This window comes from Centroberyx affinis, unplaced genomic scaffold (assembly GCF_046629955.1).
Source record: "Centroberyx affinis isolate AG114_WGS23_722 - 3 ecotype Tasmania unplaced genomic scaffold, CSIRO-AGI_Caff_v1 ptg002194l_1, whole genome shotgun sequence".
In the NCBI taxonomy this organism is placed as follows: Eukaryota; Metazoa; Chordata; class Actinopteri; order Beryciformes; family Berycidae; genus Centroberyx; species Centroberyx affinis.
In genome coordinates this window covers 46,111-61,580 of record NW_027280502.1, presented here as the reverse complement: position 1 = coordinate 61,580, position 15,470 = coordinate 46,111, and the positions used below count along the sequence as shown (strand labels likewise).

At 40.3% G+C, this 15,470-nt stretch overlaps 1 long non-coding RNA gene across 1 annotated transcript; it reads left to right on the top strand.

Moving 5' to 3' along the window:
* Positions 1-1,638: 1,638 nt before the first annotated feature.
* Positions 1,639-13,661, top strand: LOC139655163 (uncharacterized). The gene is made up of 4 exons (XR_011696057.1): positions 1,639-1,707; positions 2,427-2,544; positions 10,506-10,635; positions 12,111-13,661. It is a non-coding gene; the product is annotated as an uncharacterized lncRNA (long non-coding RNA).
* The last annotated feature ends 1,809 nt before the right edge of the window (positions 13,662-15,470 follow it).

The following is a 15,470-nucleotide window of genomic DNA, read 5'->3' as shown; positions in this document are numbered from 1 at the left end:
ACATTAGCAAGACTGTAACACTGGGCGAGCGAGAATCACTGAATATGAGGTGAGGGAGCGCCATTTGTTGACAGTTTGCTGCAGTGTTTATTTGTTTAGGTTTCATCTATTTATTTAACTTTAAGAGACTGAGATGGTATTTCTGAATTAGTAAGCTAGTGAAGAAGGCTGCTGCTCGTTAGCCTGGATAGAATATTGCATAACATAACAACAAAGCAAAGTAAAGCTTTCTAGTAGTGTATGGAACAGTCAGTGACCGCTCTACACAACATTTTCACTAGTTATGGAATGTCAACAAGTTATTTAGCTACTAGCGTGAAGCTTTTCGAGTCACTAGCCATGACTGAAGTGAGGTAATCCAGTTCCCAGACTGAGGATTGTTATAGCCTACCAGTTTTATTACTTTGTATAACAGTTTTATTAAATTGACCTGTTCCACTGCTAGTGTTTATCCAAATCCCCTATATTGGTGCGTGTGTGTGTGTGTGTGTGTGTGTGTGTGTGTGTGTGTGTGAATCTTGGTTCATTGGCAGAGTGCAGCAGGCAACAGGCGTGTCACTAAATCATTTAATTCAACTTCATGAGGAGAAAAAATCTCTCTCTGTCTCTCTCCCTCTTTCTCCTGACTCTCTCTCTCTATTTTCCTCTCAGTCTCTCATAGACACAGGCCAAAGGCAAGCAAACACACACACACACACACACACACTCATAACATGAACCGTAAATTACAGAGAAGCAGCAAATCATTCTCTCATACATTCCCCAGTGACTCAAACATTTAGTTCACTCTCTGTTTTGCTCTGCAAATTAAATGTGCACAAAAGGCTTTTTTGTTTGTTTTGTTGGCATGCATTATATTGTATTATAGAATTATGTGGCATTGATGCAAAAGCTTTCTGTTGTAATGTTCATCACTTATGCCGTTGGTGTTTTGCATGTACGTGTGTGCGTGTGTGTGCGTGTGTGTGTGTGTGTGTGTGTGAGAGTGGTTGTGTAGTGTTGGGGGCTTAGGGCAATCAAGGTTCAATCAATTAAACAGTGAAATGTAAAACGCTGCAGTGAAAAAGCAACAGACTCGACCTATGCGTAGCAACATGCCTAGAGGATGAAAGGTGTACTGTAAATAAATGAGCAGTGAATAAAAATTGTATACTGTTTGGCACATCTGATTCTGCCAAACATGAAACATTAAAAGGCGCAGCCCAGGATCGCTGTACACCGAGCACATAATTCATGGGTACAACTAACTATTTCAGACAGAAAGCCGTCTTTTAATGTTTTCGCTGCTCGTGCGTTGAGACCTCATAACTCCCCCTTCATTTTTTTCACGAGAATTTACATAAATCATGACCTCGGCAAGTTTCATAACTCTAGGGCCGTGAAACCCGTTCTAAAACCCTTGTATAGTTTCAAAAATGCATAATTTTCATTCTCAAATCAGGATGTTTTTCTTAACTATACTGTAAGGTTGACTTTTGGGTATAGAGTAGTTATATCTGACAGCAGTGTTTGGCAGCTTTTTCATCTTATGCAGCTTTTTCATTCTATTGTAACTCAAAGCACATTTGAACAGGTGTGCTTTCCTTTGATTCAGATGAACTCTCTTTGATCCTTCCTTCTCTCCTATTGGCTGTCTAGGTGGAGCTGTCCGATAGCACCTCCCACACCATTACCGACGCCTATGCTGGGAAGGAATACATCATCCAGGTAACCTCTTCAAAGCCATACCACATGTGGAAAAATGAAAATAACTGATGTATTGTTTTTGGGTGCAATCCAATGATTCTTAACTCAAACTCTGAACGACTCTCCAACTTATAAAGCAGAAGTCTTGGTAACGGTTTATGTTTGTTTATCATTTGTCTGATTTTCCCGAAGAAATTAACTCTTGAATGCAACGCTGTTCAGCAGCTGACTTGGAAGTCCCGGATGTCGGACTTTCCCACCAGCACATGAACGCAGCATAATGGCTAAAAAAAAAACCCGATAATAGCAGAAATCCCAGATCTGGATCAACCACCAAAATCAAATCTCTCCACCAAATTTCATCCAAATTTGTTTGTTACTTTTTGAGATGTCTTGCTAACAAACAACTTCCCACTTTGTTGGTAGAGGTGGTTATGTCTAAAATGATTTTGTGTAATCACTTGTCTTCAGCACTTGGAATTTTAACTAGAATACATTTGATCTCAGAGAATAAAGTCTAATGTTACCCTTGTATGTCTGTCAACTGTGAGTGATCCATATCGAGAATTAGCAGGGGAATAAATCAGTTAAATCCAAAGCGTTCCAATCTTTTAACCACTTTTTCTATACAGTCATTTTGTTCTTTTGCTTACCGCTTTTCATGCCTACATACTTTGTTATTGCATAGTCTGTCGCCTTTTCCGATTAAATCAAATGTTGACCGTCCTCGTATTCCCCAGGTGGCTGCCAAGGACACGGAGATCGGCACATGGAGCGACTGGAGCGTTGCTGTCCACGCCACACCCTGGATTGAAGAGCCCACGCGGATCACCACCACCGAAGCCGACCCTGTTATCGGTAGGTTATAGCCCGTAACCGCAGCCTCTCTTAACCCGAACCGTCACCCTGACCACTGCAATGTGAAAGAGGAGTTCAAATAAATCACTTCCACCACTGAAGCTTGTTATTGGTATAGGTTATGGCCTTAAATCTAACCCCCAACCTAAACCATAACCCCAGCCCAAACACCACACCATGCCCAGATACTAGAGTCCAATTGAATGATTTCTACCACCTAAGCTGAACCCTTTATCTGTACTATATAACTTATATTCAAACAATTTTGGAAAGTCATTGTTTGAAGTTTATTATTCATTATCTCTAAAATATAGAGGACCCATTTTGTCAACCAGGGACTTAAGTTACTTGCTATCCTTTCAGTAAGTACCAGGATTTAAGTATCAGAATTAATTTTAATTGGGTGACAAGATACTCTTGTACCCTTTGTAAGAGTAGATGTCCCTTTTTTTTTCACATGTGGATATCTTATCTCTTATCACTAATTTTGGGCCAAAACTCAAATTCTCTCCCTACCCTTATTCCCTAACACAAGCCATGACTGTAACCCCAACCACACAAGTAATTTAAACACATGAACTGAAGCTGAACCCAATATTGGTGATTTATAGTCCTAATTATCGCCCTTATCCTTATAAACCCTATCCCAAATCATGACCCGACCCCTAATAAAATACATAACGCATTGCCCTGGATGGAAGCAGGCAGCTGGATCAGTATATTGAGATAAAGTCACTACAGTGCAGCAGTGCGATGTGGATTTTACATCAGAAGCTGGTTAATATGAGGCAAAAGAGGGAAAGCAGCTTTCTTAAAAATGGGATTTATGGAGAATGTGAAACTGAGCCGAAACCTCTCTAAGACAAATGAGTTTCCGTCTGTCTCTCTACCTGTCTGTCTCTCTACCTGTCTGTCTCTCTCTATCTATATGTGTCTGTCTCTATATGTGTCTGTCTCTATATGTGTCTGTCTCTCTACCTGTCTCTCTCTCTGTATGTGTCTGTCTCTCTACCTGTCTGTCTCTCTCTATCTATATGTGTCTGTCTCTATATGTGTCTGTCTCTCTACCTGTCTCTCTCTCTATATGTGTCTGTCTCTCTACCTGTCTCTCTCTCTATATCTATGTGTCTGTCTCTATATGTGTCTGTCTCTCTACCTGTCTCTCTCTCTATTTATATGTGTCTGTCTCTATATGTGTCTGTCTCTCTACCTGTCTCTCTCTCTCTATATGTGTCTGTCTCTCTACCTGTCTCTCGCTCTATATTTATATGTGTCTGTCTCTATATGTGTCTGTCTCTCTACCTGTCTCTCTCTCTATCTATATGTGTCTGTCTCTCTACCTGTCTCTCTCTCTATCTATATGTGTCTGTCTCTCTCTCTATATGTGTCTGTCTCTCTACCTGTCTCTCGCTCTATATTTATATGTGTCTGTCTCTATATGTGTCTGTCTCTCTACCTGTCTCTCTCTCTATCTATATGTGTCTGTCTCTCTACCTGTCTCTCTCTCTATCTATATGTGTCTGTCTCTCTATCTATATGTGTCTGTCTCTCTACCTGTCTCTCTCTCTCTCTATCTATATGTGTCTGTCTCTCTACCTGTTTGTCTCTCTACCTGTCTCTCTCTCTATCTATATGTGTCTGTCTCTCTACCTGTCTCTCTCTCTCTATCTATATGTGTCTGTCTCTCTACCTGTTTGTCTCTCTATCTGTCTATCTCTCTATCTGTATGTGTCTCTCTCTATCTATATGTGTCTGTCTCTCTATCTGTCTCTCTCTCTATCTATGTGTCTGTCTCTCTACCTGTTTGTCTCTCTACCTGTCTCTCTCTCTATCTATATGTCTGTCTCTCTATCTATGTGTGTCTGTCTCTCTACCTGTTTGTCTCTCTATCTGTCTCTCTATCTATATGTGTCTGTCTCTCTACCTGTCTGTCTCTCCCTCTATCTATACGTGTCTGTCTCTCTACCTGTCTGTCTCTCTCCCATATGTCTGTCTCTCTATCTATATGTGTCTGTCTCTCTATCTATATGTCTGTCTCTCTATCTATATGTGTCTGTCTCTCTATCTATATATTGTATGTCTGTCTCTCTACCTGTCTGTCTCTCTATCTATATGTGTCTCTCTCTCTCTCTCTCTCTCTCTCTCTCTCTCTCTCTCTCTCTCTCTCTCTCTCTATCTGTATGTGCCTGTCTCTCTGCCTGTCCATCAATGTCTCCTACAGTTTTACAGTACAACAGCGCCTCCCACAGGCCACGAGAGGCACTGCACACACACACACACACACACACACACACTGATCCTCACACAGTCAACACCGAGTGAAGTCAAACATACCTAGAAAACACACAAACACATCACACACAGATGCACACACACACACACACATACACACACACCACACTCTATCTCTTTCACACACACACACACACACACACACACACACAGAAACAGTGTACCTCACACACAGTTTAACACATACACACTCAGTGCCTCTCTCACAGATAACACACAGCGTGCACACACACACACACACACACACACACACACACACACACACACACACACTCACACATTCAGTAGACAGTGTATTATCCTTGTTCTCCAAGAGAGAACAGGAGGTTATTGGGATTCTCCTCATGCCTCCTCTCTATCCAGCTGCCTCTGCTCTGCTTCCCTTCCATCTCTCCCTCTCTCTCTCTCTCTCTCTCTCTCTCTCTCTCTCTCTCTCTCTCTCTCCCTCTCTCTCTCCCTCTCTCTTTGTCTCTCCTTCTCTCTGTCCCTCTCTGTGTTTCTCTTGCCTCTAGATTCTCTCTCTCTCTCTCTCTCTCTCTCTCTCTCTCTGTCTCTCCTCTCTGTCCCTCTCTCTGTTTCTTCTCTCTCCCTCTCTTTCTCTCTCCATCTCTGTCTTTTTCTCTTCCCCTTCATCTCTTACGTCTTCTTTCTGTATCGATCACCCTCTCTTTCTCTTATACTTTCTCTTTCTGTCACCTTGCCCTTTTGCATTTATCTCCCTCTTCTCTCTCTCTTTCTACCTCCCTCTTACCTGCACTGACACCGCAAGCAACTCAGTCGATGTGTCGCTCTATTCTGACCAAATGTGGGCGGGGCCAGAGGCTCTGACTGCACCTATGTAGCGGTGTATCATGTATTTCCGTTGCTTTGGTATTGTTTTTCATAACGTTACATCGCTTTGATGAGTTTACATAGCTAGCAAGAGCTAATTTATTTCTGAAGTCTTTCAAATAAAAGTCGTAGAGAACTGTTAAGCTTTGAATGGCTGGAATCAACTTTGATTTTGTGCTTGCCAGTTTTGTTTATGAAGCAAAATGACATCAGTAGGTAATCAAAAAAGCGTGGAGATCTGATTGGTTGCTCACGACTGCGAGAAGTTCAGCCATGACCAGCGTTTCTCAGCCGACAAATTTGTTGACCGAACACACATCGGTTGAGTCAAAAAGTTTCAGTTTAAATTTCAATCAGCTTTATTGGCATGACAAGTATTTATGTTGCCAAAGCTTACGTAAACAATGGCGACAAAAAATAATAATTCTAAGCAAACAAAATGAGTATAACAAACTGTAAGAATAACTGTAAACGCCTGCAGATCAAACTGATTATGTAACATAAAACACACAGAGTGTAGTGGCTTCAACAGTTCCCATATACAGTAAGCCACTGTTTGAGCGGGGTTGAACACACGCAATCCAAACGATAACCGCGGATCCAGAGTCAACAAAGGTATTTTACTAACAAAAGATTTTAACGAAAATATTCTTCAACTGACTTTCAAAATAACAAAACTTAATCACGAATTCAGCTGTATTTTTTCTATAATTTGCGGTCGAAAAACTGTTCCGCTCCCCCGTCTCATACTGGGGAGCATACAAGCATACAGAAATCATTCAACATTTATATTTAACCATACCATATTTACCATAGCCTGTTTGTATACCACATTATATAAATCATTTTACTTTCATTACTTTCATACATTTAACTCCCTTTTTCCCAAGTTTTAACCATAACCATAGCTCATAGTTCATTATGGCTCCAACACAGAGAGATTCACGTTAATTCTCATATTGGTTCTTTCTCTCTCTCACTCTCTCACTCTCTTTCTCTCATCTTGTCTCATCTTGTTTCTCTTTCTCTGTCTTCATGCGTCAGCAGTGTGGCGCGTCCTCCGTACCTTTAACCCTTCTCCACTTTAGCAACACCGACAGTACAGTCATATCAAATGCTATACTTAGCTTGACTGCTTTGTAATTGAGAGACTCAGCGGGGAGCGGGGGGCGGGGAGGGGGGTGAGAGTCAAGATCGACACAAGAACCCACAACATCGCAAGTACATGAAATAAGCCACTGAGCCTCAAAGTGCTGTGGATCAAAATTGTAGCTTTCCATCATTTCAGTATCCACCATAACAAAAAGTGACAAAAGCGTGATAACACAGAATAAAAACAATTATTATGCTTTTCAAAGAATAGTATGTAACCCTAAGGTTTTGGTTGGCGGTGCTTTTGCAGACTGGATTCCCTTTATTCATGAGATATTTAATGATGAGCTTCAGGTAATGATTTCTTTTCAATGTGGATACATACTGTATAGGCTATATATGTTGTGTTTTGGAACAGAGGTCTCCATCAAAAGTTTGGGGACGATGACAAAGAAAGATGACAGAGAAAATTGGGGTAAATAGCACAAGTACTAGTACTAAAATTTAGAAAAGGCAAGGTGTCCCCAAACTTTTGACAGGCAGTGCATATGCATACAGTATATACCAGTATACAGGTATATACAGATGAGATGAGAAAGTAGCTTACTTTAGTGTCTGTTTTTGTTGCCTCATTTCATTTCACCTCAAAAGAATAACACAGCGCACAAATTCAGAAATCCCATCCGCACAGTGATTGGACGATTGCTCAGCAACCAGGAAGCAACAAGCGGATCAGTTGAGGCTTTAAAAAGTTCCAGCCCTCTGTAAGATATAAGATCTGCCGCCGCACCACCAGACAGAAACCGGACACTGTCTCGCACCAAGCAGCCAACACTAGATATCGCTTCCAATATCCTTCATGTCTACAGCTATTTATAAATACTTAGCTTATGTTTCACGCCATATCATAGAAGAAGAGCAAGTGCACACACATCCCAGAAGTGGAAAGTAACTAAATACGTTTAGTACTGCACTTAAGTACAGTTTTTAGGTACTGGCACTTAAGTATTTCCATTTTGTGAGACTTTCTACTTTTCCTCCACTACATTTCAGAGGGAAATCTTGTACTTTTTCCTCCACTACATTTATCTGACGGCTGGAGTTACTAGTTACTTTGCAGAATAAGGTTTTACATGCAAAACATACGATAAGCTCATAAAATATGTTACATTGTTAGAGTTTAAACTCCCCAACAGTGCATGGAGCAGTTAGACCGACAACATTAAAATACTTCTGACAGGTTAATGCTTCAATAATTGAACACTCTGAAAGAATGAGGACTTTTACTTTTGATACTTAAGTTCATTTTACTGCTAATACTTCTATACTTTTACTTGAGTAAACTTTTGAATGCAGAACTTTTACTTTTACTGGAGTATTTTTCCATTATGGTATTGTTACTTTTACTTAAGTGAAGGATTTACTCTTCCCCTAACAGATCTTTTATCAGTTCTTTTTTAGTCACCTCTTTTCTCTTCTCTCTCATCTTTTCTCAGTCTTTCTCATGTTACACTTTCCTCCTCCTTATTTTTCAATTTTTCAGATTTTCCCCCTCACCTCTCTCCCTGCTCCCTGCAATTTTCACTCCCTTCACTACACCTCCTGCCCATCTCCCTTCCCTTTCTCTCTTTTTCCCATCCCTCCCTCGTTCCTTTCTCAATCCTTTCCTCCTCACATCGCTCCCTCCCTCCCTCTCTCCCTCCGCCCGCCTATCATCCCTCCCTCCGCCTCGCTCTCTCACTCCGTCCCATTCCTGTCTCTCCTCGCCACCATTACATTATTTCTGCATAATTTTTATTTTCTTCACCGCTCCGAAGAAAAATGTTTCGCTGCAGGCGGGAAGCATTGCATTTGAGTTGCTGAAAACGCTTGCTTAAATGTGTCCCACTTCTCTCTCTCTCTCTCTCTCTCTCCCTCTCTCTGTCTCTCTCTCTCTCTCTCTCTGTGTTTCTCTGGCTATTTCACACCTGGCTGCCTCTTTCTAATATCTCCTGAGTCCCAACGCGGTGCTACACAACAGTCATTAATTGGAAGGAGAGGGAAATTATACTCTCTCCCCAACATAAAAATGTATGGGGTTCCAGACCGCGCAGCACCCAGTGTGCCTGAGTTAATGTCTGCCATGCCGCCTGCAGCTATAGCAATAGTCCAGTTTTAGAAAACGTTAAACTGTGATATTTCTATTTGTCAAGCGGTGTAAAGCCAGACTGAAGCGCTGGAGACGGCTTAAGCACATTGTAACTTTTGGCATATTTTGCCACGAGCTTTTCCCCTTACCGTTTCCATACACATAAACACAATCATGTTAGCTGGAAACGTATCTAAATGTATCTGAGATCATCCAGTGTGACTGATTTTTTTTTTTTTTTTTTTTTTTTTTACAAAAATAGTTAATCTATACTGTATACATATGCAAATTGTATCCTCTGTATACACATTTAATTTTAGTTTTATTCTGTAAACACATGCAGTTTGAGCTGTAAAACATGGATGGTGTCACCAGAAAGCAATTATTGGCTTTATGTATGAGAGAATAGAATAGAATAGAATAGAATAGAATAGAATAGAACAGAACAGAACAGAACAGAATAGAACACAACATAACAGAATAGAATAGAACAGAACAGAGCATCCAGTGTGACTGATTATTATTATTATTTTTATTTTATTTTTTTATTTTGTCAAAAACATTTCATCTATACTGTGTACACATGCAAATTTTATCCTCTGTATACACATTCAATTTTAGCTTTATTCTGTAAACACATGCAGTTTGGGCTGTAAAAAAGCAATTATTGGCTATATTATGTATGAGAAGACCAGAATAGAATTGAATTTCCATGAACTTGGAACACAATCATGTTAACTGGAAATGTATCTGAGAGCATCCAGTATGACTGATTGTTTTTATTAATTTTCCCCTCTATATACACATTTAATTTTGGTTTTATTGAGCTGTAAAACATGTTGCCACGACATTATGGGTGTGTAAATGTGTACGTTTCCAGCAGGATGGTATTATAGATAGAATAGAATAGAATAGAACAGCATACGTGAAGAGAATTTCTCACAACAATTTCTCACTGCCACACAGCCACCCAGAGGTGAATTCAGAAATATGTATTAGACCGTCTCTTATCAGCAGTAATAGTCACATGGCCCCACAGCACATTTCCCAATTTTTACTATCTGTCCAGCTGCTGCTCTCAAGACACACCGCCTCCTTTTTTTTTTTTTTTTTTTACCCCAGTCCTCCATCTCTCTGTCACCTCCTCCTGTCTGTCTGTCTGCACCTTTATCTTTCTGTTGTTTGTTTTGCTGTCTCTCTCTCTCCCTCCCTCTCTCTCTCTCTCTCTCTCTCTCTCTCGCTCGTTTCCAGTCTCTCCATTTCCCCCACGGCCTCAATATGAATGAGATTTTTTGTTCAGTTCACTTCATAACTGCCTTGACAAGTCCCATATTGATTGTGCTTGCAGATTAGAATTGATTTAGCTCTGCACTGTATTTTCCTTTCTGCTCAATGCTCCCCGGCACGATGAGCACTTTTCAATGTTCATTCATCAAAACGACACAGACGTTTCACCCCTTGGAAACAAAACAATTGTGCGCCATAGGACGATAAAAAAAAAAAAAAAAATGTACACAAATAGGACAACAGAAGAAGCATATGGGAGAATTGATTAAAAAGAATTATAAGTAAGTAAAATCAATATGTGTTGATGTGTTTTCTGATTGGTTCTCCACAGAGACTAAGCCCTCCCCCGCACCTGCCTCTGTCGAACCGCGTTTGGGTGTAGCCCCGGTGGGCGGAGCCGGCAGGCTCCTCCCCTTTTCATCCCCTCTGCTGCTGGGAGCGCTGCTGCTGCTGTTCATGTGGTGAGAGATCACACACACACACACACACACACACACACACACATACACATGCATATCACACTCACAGGTACATACATATAAATATAGAAACACACAGACACACACGCACATACACAAAGGAAAGCATGTACACCTGACATGTACACTAACACACAAATATACACAAGCACACACATACACACACAAACATACATGTCACACTCAGACAGGCACATACAGTACATGTAAATATAGAGACACACACACACGCACGCACACACACACACACACAATGGTAGCACAGATACCTGACATGTACACAAAAACATACACAAACACAGATACATACGCATGTTCTCTGTGTCTCACTCTCACACATCCATACACACACACACACACACACACACACACACACACAGACACACTCAGGCAGGCACTTACAGAAGCACAAACACACAGACACGTGCACTCACACAAAGGGATGTATTCCCACACACACACTCACACACAGCTCTTGACAAGTCGAAAGCACCTCATCTTCCCATTGATTATGAGCTCAGCCAGTCAGTCACACATTGGCAAGTCAATGCATGTCTATTGACATCAAGAGCATGTTTAATAGAACACAAGCAAAAGAGATCGGGTGCGTTTGTTTTATGACCCAGCAGGGGTTTTTTTTCTTTTTTTTTTTCTTCACTGACCCTGAAGGGATTGAGGTGAAATCCAATCAAAAGTTTAATTATACACTCAAAAACCTGATATCCCACTTTGATCTGCTGAATAAAGGAGAAAAAGCCCAAAAACAATAATCTTAAAAAAGCAAAATGAAACATGATGTGTTGCTGATCTCATGTTGTGTATTTTTGTTCACGTGTATATGATACACCTTCTGAATTACACCCTGGCTTATTTTGTGATGTATGGCCACAATGCAAATGCATCCATCTTAGCAAGTCAGCCTTATATTGAATCTTACACAGGTGCTGGAACCTTATTGTTTTTGTGAAGATTTGTCTCCCGCTTCTGCTTTTTATGCCTTAAAACAATCTGAAACTCAGAAACTGTAAGTGCCAGAGAAACCAAATTCGGTGGGTTGGTTTCAGATCTCCCCCACAAGTACCTTGTGACCCATGTGGCGTAGAATCTGTTTTTTTTTTCTCTCAGATCCCTTCACTGTGAGAACTTGTTCTTTCATATCTTCCTACTTACAACTTGAATTCTGTTCAATATAATTCACACCTCATTTTATCTAATCAAGGGGGGGTTTGTTCAGATTATGTATGACTGATTGTTTTGTGTTGTAATGTGTGGAAGTGGAGCAAATGTGAAAATGGTAATGGAAACACACACATACAAACACAGATGCACACACACACACACACACACACACACACTACCAAGTAGACAAACTAGAGCTTGTGTTGTTGCCTAATTTGTTCTCTCTCTCCTTGCTCCTTGCTCTCTCTCTCTCTCTCTCTCTCTGTCTCTGTCTACAGATGTAAACGTCTCATTCCCGAGGGAGAGGAGGAGGAGTAGGAGGAGGAGGAAGAGGAGGCTGTTCTTGTTTCTATTTTGCACATGTTTCAAGGATACAGTGCATTTATCATTACTGTCCATCACACAGTTACTCACTAAGATTACTTAGAAATTAAATCAGACAATGACGATGCGCTTTCAGCATTTTTGGTTAAAGGCGAAAATGAAATTCTTCGAGAAGAACTTTTAGAAAACACGAAAACGGCATCAACAACAACAACAACAACAACAGCAGCAGCAACAACAAAAACAGCAAGTCTTACAGGACCCCCTGGTGGCCTGGACGGGCCGCAGCAGACTGATTTGTTTGGCAGACAACAGTTTGGTTTGGGAATCAACTCTTCAGAACAAGCAAACCGACTCCTCCAATGAGAAAAGAACAACAACAACAAAAAAACATCCATCTCCTCATCTCTCTTTTGTTTTGGTTTTTATCATTCGATTGATAGTCTTAATTTTAACTCTTTTTTATCAGATTGCAGCACTATATACATATATATGTGTATATATATGTATATGTATGAGACTAGAAGAAAGCATTTACCGTAGCAGTCCCCATACAGCTAAATCATCATGCCAAAGACTCAACTGCACCCCCCCGAAACAAAATGGTTCCCAAACGATTTGTCAAGCTTCCTGAAGCCTGTGCCTGCCTTTGTAGTGCGGTGGAAAACCCCGGAGAGTCACACGTGTGCCGACGCCCAAACGATCTCGACTCAAACTGTGCGGGAATCAAACTTGGGACGAATCTGTAGAATCCAGCTCCCGTTTGTATAAAACCCGCCATCCTGCAACTTAATCGGAGTCTGAATCTGTAAACCACCAACAACTGAACCACACTGACTTTAGCGAGTCATTTTTTGACACTTCAGTACAAGGACTAACACTTCTAGTCTGGCTTATTTAGACAACTAGCTTTACATTCTGCTTTCAGACACCGGCAAGGAGGATTTGGATTGTAAAAAAAATTGCGGATTTGAGGCTGAGCGATTCTTTCCCCACTCATTTGTTTTAGCTGGATTTTGTATTAATAAAGACAAAGTTGGATATTGAGACATTGATACGAGCTATGTTGGTTTTGCCATTATGCTCTGTGCTGTAAAATACAATGACAGTAACAAAAAACCACAAAAACATGAGTTTGCTTTCCAAATTCTGTCGCCTTTACAAACAAAAAAAATGTCTTTTTGCAGTTTACATTTCGATAGCCAATATCACCAGTTAATATTATGTTATTCAAAGGAATATTGATGTGCTTTATTGTATTTTGTTTATTTTATGGAAGAATAATAAAAATACACATATAGGGTCTTAGTTTTTTTTTCAGACATTCATAATGGCTTAATTCTCCTTGATCCTATTTTGTAAACTATGATATGTAACTTTAACATTGAACAAAAAGTTTATTATTTAATAATAATAATAATGTATGTATTAGCAGTAGAATGTCGTAACCTGTACCTGGGGTCTTTTTTATAGATGTATATACAATGACAGGTTTCAACCATTAAATGTGACCATTTCACAATGAATGATAACATACTGGTCTCACATTCATTTCTGTCTTTCAAAATTGCATTAATACATATACTGACTGCACAAAATATTTGGACCACCTGACCTTTCCATGAAATAAGATAAGAGATAAGATAAGATAAGATAAGATAAGATAAGATAAGATAAGATAAGATCAAATGAGATAAGATTTACTTTTATTGTGAAATATTGGGAAATTTGTTTCTGTGTCACTTAATAAATACCCTGTTCAGGTAAAAGCTACAATCACTTTTAATTTGATGTAGATGAGATGCAGATGAAGCCAAAAAGTCAGGTTAAAGGACGAATTTCACAGCCTTGAAAAGGTCTAGAAATGGATTGTGTAAAACTCATCATCAGGAAGGTGGTGCCAATATTTTGTACACATACAGTTCACCATCCTGCATCTGTCCCTGCATCTAACCCTCCTGCATCGGTACAACAACAGCCAATCTACACTCAAGATTATTGTCTACACGCTTAAAAAGGATGTGTCATTACACAACATATGTTAATAACAATGTATAAAAAACAATTTATTAAAATGTATGTGTGTGTTGTCAAGATGTGTTAAAAACGACACATCCTTTTTAAGCGTGTAGACAATAATCTTGAGTGTTACAGAATAGTTAGAAGTGTGTGTGTGTGTGTGTGTGTGTGTGTGTGCGTGTGTGTGTGTGTGGGTGTGGGTGTGTGTGGGCTCTGTTCACCAACCAAAGGCAAATTGATCTGATTGTCTTGCTGTAAACTCTAGAAGAAACGACACTCTCAGCTCATTAAAATGGCGTATCGTTTGACAGGATCAGTCTGAAACAGAATCATTAAAGTTGCACAGTGTGTGGATGAACTCCAAAGATTGTCTCCCTATTGCAGTGCTGCATCTTTGTATATTCAGATATTTTGTGACCAATCAAGTGACAAAAAAGCTGGGAGAAATCCCAGCTGATCTGGTTGGCTGGGAAAGCTTTCTGACAGTAAATGGATCGGTGTGTTACGATTTGTTACACATCTGCCATATCTTTGGCTGATTATCAATATGTATTGTTGTGCGTTCTTGTGTCCTCCATGATGTGTTTTACGTAATATCTTATCGCCGAAGCATGATTCCAAACCAAAAGAATGACAGCACGAAGGATCCCAGAAGTTTCCTTGCCAGTCGCAGCCAGTCGAGGAAGCATCGGATGGAGACTTGACCGATGAGAACGAAGGGAAAGGCCCAAGATTCATTGCAAGAACGACGCATCACATCTAAGCAACGTTGTAGTCTGGTGGGAAATTGAAGAACTGTGTCGTAATCACCCGTGCGATGTGAAGCTTCTCTGTGCTTACTTTCATGAGAATATCGTTCTCTCCAAGACAAATTGGGGAGAACTTTCTCCACAAGGACATAAGCATCAACTTGGCATTCTTGTATTTGATAATCAGCCTTAGACATTAAGCACGGTGCATCAATTTGGGTCAGTGAATCATTCCACCTCTATTAGGCACTGGCTAAATATCAATTCCAGGAATTCCAGAGTCGATTCCTGAGTGTCCTTGTGAAGAACAATCTTCCCAAGTTGTCTTGCAGAGAATGAACTTTTCATGAACGTGAACACAGAGAAGCTTCCTTACAGTTTCAGATTGGCCGTGTGCTTGATGTTTTGCGTGCGATCAACTCAAAACACAGCTGATCATTTTCACATGCACATCACCAGCACTGTGTTATAGACTTCAGCGCTTTTTGGATGTGATGCGTCATTCTCCCAGTGAATCTTGTGGCTTCCCATTCGCCCTTGTCAGCC